Here is a 6400-nt window from a genome sequence, read left to right as displayed (position 1 = left end):
TGTTGGTCACTCAATCTGATCGACTAGGTGATCGACCAGCACTGACTACAATCCCAAAAACAGGGATTTCAAGATCCAAACCTCAAAAACTTCAATGGGGCTTCTCCCAACTCAACAAGTGACTTACCTAGCATTGAGGGACCTTCCAAAACATGTCCAACTAGGCCTCAAGTCCATCAACCAAGCTCTTCAACATCAAGATGCAATTTCTTCCCCAAATCAGATAAGGTTTCCATATAGGGAACTCCATCATCATTCTCCATGGGTTTTGGGTCAAACACCATGTCTTCCACTGAGATGGCCCACAATTGCCTTCTACCTTCACTTCGGGTCTTCGGACCTACAAACAAATGGATTTTCGGGTTAGGGTTTGGGCTGGAATTCACATTCCCCCTCAAAAATTTCTTCCTCGAAATTGAAAGCATACCTAGGTTTCCAAAAAGATAGGGGAATTTCTTTTTCATATCTTCTTCCTTCTCCCAAAAAGCTTCTTCAGGGGTGTGGTTCTTCCACCGAATCTTCACCAAGGGAATGGTCCGATTCCGCAACTGTTTGTCATTTTTGTCTAGGATTTCGGCCGGCTCTTCATTATAAGAAAGATCAGCACTAAGTCCTTCAGGTTCTTGTTGTAGTATGTGTTCCAGATTCTCTATCTATTGCCGAAACATTAATGTATGGAAAACATTATGAACTCCAGCAAGAGATGGAGGTAAGGCCAAATGATACGCAATAGGTCCAACCTTATCAAGAATCTCATAAGGTCTGATGAACCGAGGGCTAAGCTTTTCTTTAACATTGAATCTCATCCCACCCCTCATAGGTGACACTTTTAGAAAAACTTCCTCCCCAACTTGAAATTCCAAATCGGTCCTTCTCTTATCTGCATAAGATTTTTGTCTTGACTGGGCGATTTGATGCTTTCTCTTATCATGTCCACCATTGCACTTTTAGTTTCAATCATTTCCAGACCTAACACTTTTCTTTCACCAGTCTCAATCCAATACAAGGGTGTCCTACAAGTGTTTCCATACAAGGCCTTGAATGGAGCCATGCCTATAGTTGCTTGATAACTATTGTTATAGGCAAACTCAACCAAAGCGATGTGTTCATCCCAATTACCACCCATGTCCACAATGCAAGATCTAACCAGGATGTTGCAGAATGCCAAGAAAGTTGAAGATAATGAGAGAGCATTATTAGCTCCAGAGATCCGTAGTGAATCAAAACAATCTGGTGGACCATAATCGAAGATTCTCTAGGCCTACTCCATATCCTACACCTACTTTTCAACCTACAGGTGCTAGTTCTGGTTTTAGCTCTTATTCGAGTTATGGATCTAGTAGTGGACCGATGCGTTCAGCTACAAGATGTTAAGGTACTGGACCGGTGTATGCTAATCCTTGTCCAATAGTGAGTAATCAAAGACCCACAGTTCCTACCTCAACATTAGGGATGTTAGTTGCTTTAACTATGGAAAGGCGAGTCATTACTCCCATAATTGCACTCAGAGACCTAATGTAACAACCCCCATAATTCTAACCCATAATCTGTATTGCAGGTCCGATAACGCGAAGGTCAAGTCTGGTTAAGTTGTGGAGTGTCCGGATAAAATTCCATGATCCATACCCTGAATCCATGGATCTGGATTCTCTTGATGAAGAACTTGCCTTGCTGGGAAGTTGGATCTCTAGTAGAAGGCAAGAGGTGTTTGGAGATGTCCAGAATGAAGGTAAGACCTCCCCATGTGTTGTTTAGGGTTAGGTTGAGGTTGGGAGTCAATCCCTTGAGCAAAGCACTCAAGTACAACAATGTACTAGGGGGCGGTTGCTTAAGGTGATTGATTGGGCCAATCAACCACTGCAAGCGACCGCCTTGGTCTGCTTGCAGGAAATTGCCCTAATTTGCCCTTGTCCTCTATAAATAGCCAACCCCGTGTTTTTAACTCATTATTATATTCGGGATTGCTGATGTGGACGTCTAGGAGGTACAGAACACGTGCTGGAAGGTGAGGAAAGCTTGGTTTGCGATCTGGATCTGTTTCCCTTGTCTGTTTGCAAATCTGGTTGAGGTAAGTGAATCCCCTTCACTCAGTTCTCTTCTTTCAACTTTGGAATGGTGTAGATCCATCTCCTCTTGTTGGTGATAACCTTTTGTGATTAGTTCTATTCCCTTTTCAATGTTCTTGAGGAGACCCTGGTCCAAAACGAATCCCTACATTCAAATAAAGGATGGATCTAATCAAGGGAGATGATTTGGGTTATAGATCTGTGTCAATTTTAGGTTTTTTATTTGCACCTTTATTATAGATTTGTTACATTTGGAATTCAGATTAAGATCATCCCAAAACTAGATTGAAATTGGATGATCAGAAGTCTGAATTTCAGAGTTGGAAACTGTCTGTAATTGAGGAGGTTGCTCAAGGCGGTCACTTGACCCAAGCGACCGGCCCAAGTGACTGGGTCACAGTTGCTGTGTGAGTTGAGTTTTTGCTTTGGTTTGACTCATGACTCTTATACATTCTTGTAACCCTATGTTTAGGTGTTCTCTGAGTTTACTGGAAGTCTTATAATTGTGGTTTGATTTCATTCCAGTAAGCTTTTACTTAATTACAGGTAAGGACACATTATCTTGTTTATATGCAATGAGATGTATATGATGAATCAGTTGTTTTTTGTATTATTCATTAACCATTTACATTGTTGTAGTTGTTTAATTCACTTTAATATTGTTATATACTTGTTGTTTGTGTTATATTTATATACTGAATCACTTCATGATATTGGTTGAATGGTTATGATATGATCTTGAATGATTTGGTGTAGTTGTGATGGAAAGGGGTATCCAATTGGGTATCTTTACTTGAAGTATTAGAGGGCTGTGGTATGGGACACATGCTCACTAATTCCTCTAGCACTATCATGATTGTTGGATGACATACCTAGGGAGTCTAGAATTGCATGGCTAGGTACCCTACATGCTATTACCCTTTTGGAAGGGGAATTGAAGCCAAATGACCCGTGACAATGGTGACATGACTCTATTTCATCCTACAGCGGTAACCAGTTTGTGTAGTGACTCAATGGTCCACTGTTGTTCATCCAATGGTAGGGTTGCATATGTTAGGGTTGGGCTCATGGACATCCAAGGAGTGGCCTGGGGTGTCGTGAGGAGTCATGAGAGCTTTCCACCCCAATAATATGTGGATGACGACCATAGGGTTAGGGAGTGGAGTCCAACAGCGGTAGCAAGTCTGTGAGGGTTCTCATTCCTAGGTTGCGAAGGTTACGGAACCAAGATGGTTAGTGCCATAGGGGAAGTATCTGGACTTCATATAGTGTGTTACCAGTATGACCTTGCATTGGATTAGAAACCCTGACATGCACCAGTACTCATGCCAATGGTCGTGGTAAGAGAGTGTTGACTTAATCTCCAGCCATGGATGCCTAATGATGACTTTACCCCTTTACCCAGGATCCCAATAGAGGTAATCAGTCCGTGAGGGATCAGAGTGACTAGACCTACCCAGAGGAGGGCTGGTGTTATATCTTAAAGCATGTCAACTGACTAGAGGCTTGCATAGTTAGATCTTAGTCGCATTCATACTATTGCATATCATTCATATCATATATGCATTGCTGATTGTGTTGACATATGGATGAAAAATGTGTTATCCTTACTGAGTTCATCAGAATCATTCCTTTCTTTTTATGTTATCCTGTCACATCCACCCAGCCGGTACCCTACCTGGCATACCTGAGTGTGTGATCCACAGCCTTGAAGATCAAGTATCGAGGAAATCATCCTCCCATATATACAATAACATAATCATGAACAAGATATAATCAATGTAACATTATATAAACCACAAGATCAAGATAAGAAGAAGAGAATGACAACATAGTCAGAGTGCGGAAAGAAATGAACCAATATAATAATCAATGTCGAACAACCATATGTAGAGTGTAACATCCCGCCCTAAATCCACCAAGGGGATACCCTATCTGGATTACCCGGGGAGTGAATTACAATCCCGCCGATCAAGTTTAGGAACGATCATTGTCACTTAGCACAATAATATAATCAAAAGCAAGAACAATTCCTTGTATTCAAATAATTTAATAATAAAAGTCTAGAAAAGATCTCAGAAGGTTTCACGAATAACATCAGAGTGCAGAAAGGATTTCATTAGAATAAACAATCAAGTGTGAAAAGGAGGGAAGAAACCCGTCCTATAATATTAGCGAAAGGTAGATCGATTTAAAATTTAGGTTTACAACCGGTTCCCAAAATGACAAGGGAACAAACTAAACTACGGTCTCGACGAATCAAATAAAAGGTTAAAAGAAAATGGGACGATATCCCAATACTTGCACACAAGTGCAAGGGCCGAACTGCTCCAGATAAGTCCCAATCTCGGACTGCTAGTCTTCACCAACTTGTACACCGTGACCAGTAGGGTACAGGTCATCAACTTGGTCTTCAAAGTATTGACCATCATAGTCAACAGTAGTAGTACCTGCAGTAGAGTCTAACAAAAATGTTGCAAAAGGAGTGAGTTCAAAAGAACTCAGCAAGGCAAATTATTCCACAATAACATAGATACATGATACAAAACATAGCATGATGCAATATGATATGAAACACATGATGCAATTATGATTCTAACTCTATGTATGCTAGTCTCTAGGGTAGACATGCTTTAAGTCATAGCACCATACTTCTTTGGGTTGTCAGTCACTCCCCTTAATCATACAAGATATCTTGGGTCTGCCCGGGGAAGTTCAGTAAAGTCATCTCAAAAAAGAACCATGGTAGGGGAATCGGTCACCGCTCTCTCACATCACCGTTTGGTATAAGTATTGGCGCATGTCCCAGAAAAGCCTAGCCCAATGCAAGTCATCTACTCAATCGTATCAACTCAGTTCCAGATATGTCCATTCCTCGCCCCTGACGATCCTTTCCGGTATCCTTCACACTAGAGTCAGCGTAATCCCGGATTACAGACTCATCAACCCTATTGGTCATCCACAAATAGTAAACGGGAAGCTCTCACGTTCTCTCACGGATTGGTTACCGGTCTTGAGCGCCCGTGAGCCCAAGTCTTGCCATTTGCAACCCTACCAATAAATGGCCCCTTTCAGGTATCCGTAGCATGGTTTATGTCCCCTACCGGATTGGTTACCGGCCTAGAGCGCCCATCAAACCATACACTACCACGGGTCGTTCGGTCTCAATGCCCTTCCGATTCGGGTCTGATACGACAGAGGTATCCTAGCCATACATCTAGACAAGTCCTATGTATGTCATCCAATGATCCAGGAGAGCATCGATGGGCATCTTCGGAGAACATCCCATACTATTCCCTCCGATGTCCAAGGACAGAAGTACCAGTAGGGCACTCCCCAATCCCAAATCATACCTAAGCAATCACATGCTTATTTCCATCCGTTACATATCAACAATACATTATCATATTGAAAACATGTCATAACATCTCATTATACAGTATATAAATAAATGACAAGAATAAGTAAACATGATAAATCAAGTAACTAAGCATGGTGCTACTGTCATAAGGTAACTACAGTAGTCATATGATGTCTAAAATCAATTAATAAGTTATGTCTACTAAGTTATCAGCAACAGTGTAAAAGTCATACAGTCTATGTTATATGGCAATAACCGTCCTTACCTTAAGTCACGATGATGATAATCCAACAATCTCAAAAGAATGATCCAAAGATGGTAATAAGACCCTAGACAAACATAAATGAAAGGTTAGAAAAGAAATCGGGAAAATCGGAGGTCGAACGGATCAAAATGGAGCAAGGTTGCTGTCAGCAACAAGTTTGGTCAATGGTCTTGGTCGATGGTATCGACCAAAAGGATCGACCAAAATTGTCTTCGGGACAGAATAGTGGATTTTGGGGATTTTGGTCCGAAATGGGTCTTCCGGGGCTCGGATCGATCTAAAACTTGGAGGGATGATTAATAACAATGTAAGAACACTACCTAGCAAGTATTATCACAATCCAATGGTCCAAATGAAAACCCCCAAATTGAGGTCCTATGTTCTAAAGACAAGAATCCTAGCATTCATGAGAAATTGATGTAATTGAAAGGGAAGCTAGAGAATTAGTTGGGGAATAGGTTAGGAATAGTAGCAGCAGACTATGTAGCAAGAATCAACATGATCCAATGGTCAAATTGAAAACCCCCAATTTGAAGCCTTAGGTTCAAACTTGCAAGAATCATGTTCATTAATGAAATCGATTGCAATTGCAAAAGAACTTAGGAATTCAATTAAGGGAATGATGGGCAATAGATTAGAGATACATACTAACCTATAATCAGACCTAATTGAAAGATAAAATCAGATTAAGAGATGAATTCATGTTGT

The sequence above is a fragment of the Hakea prostrata genome, unplaced genomic scaffold, assembly GCF_041222555.1.
Source record: "Hakea prostrata isolate BN-2017 unplaced genomic scaffold, UWA_Hpros_2 contig_141, whole genome shotgun sequence".
Taxonomy (NCBI): domain Eukaryota; kingdom Viridiplantae; phylum Streptophyta; class Magnoliopsida; order Proteales; family Proteaceae; genus Hakea; species Hakea prostrata.
The sequence above is the reverse complement of the archived record's forward strand: the minus strand, read 5'-3'. Positions refer to the sequence as shown.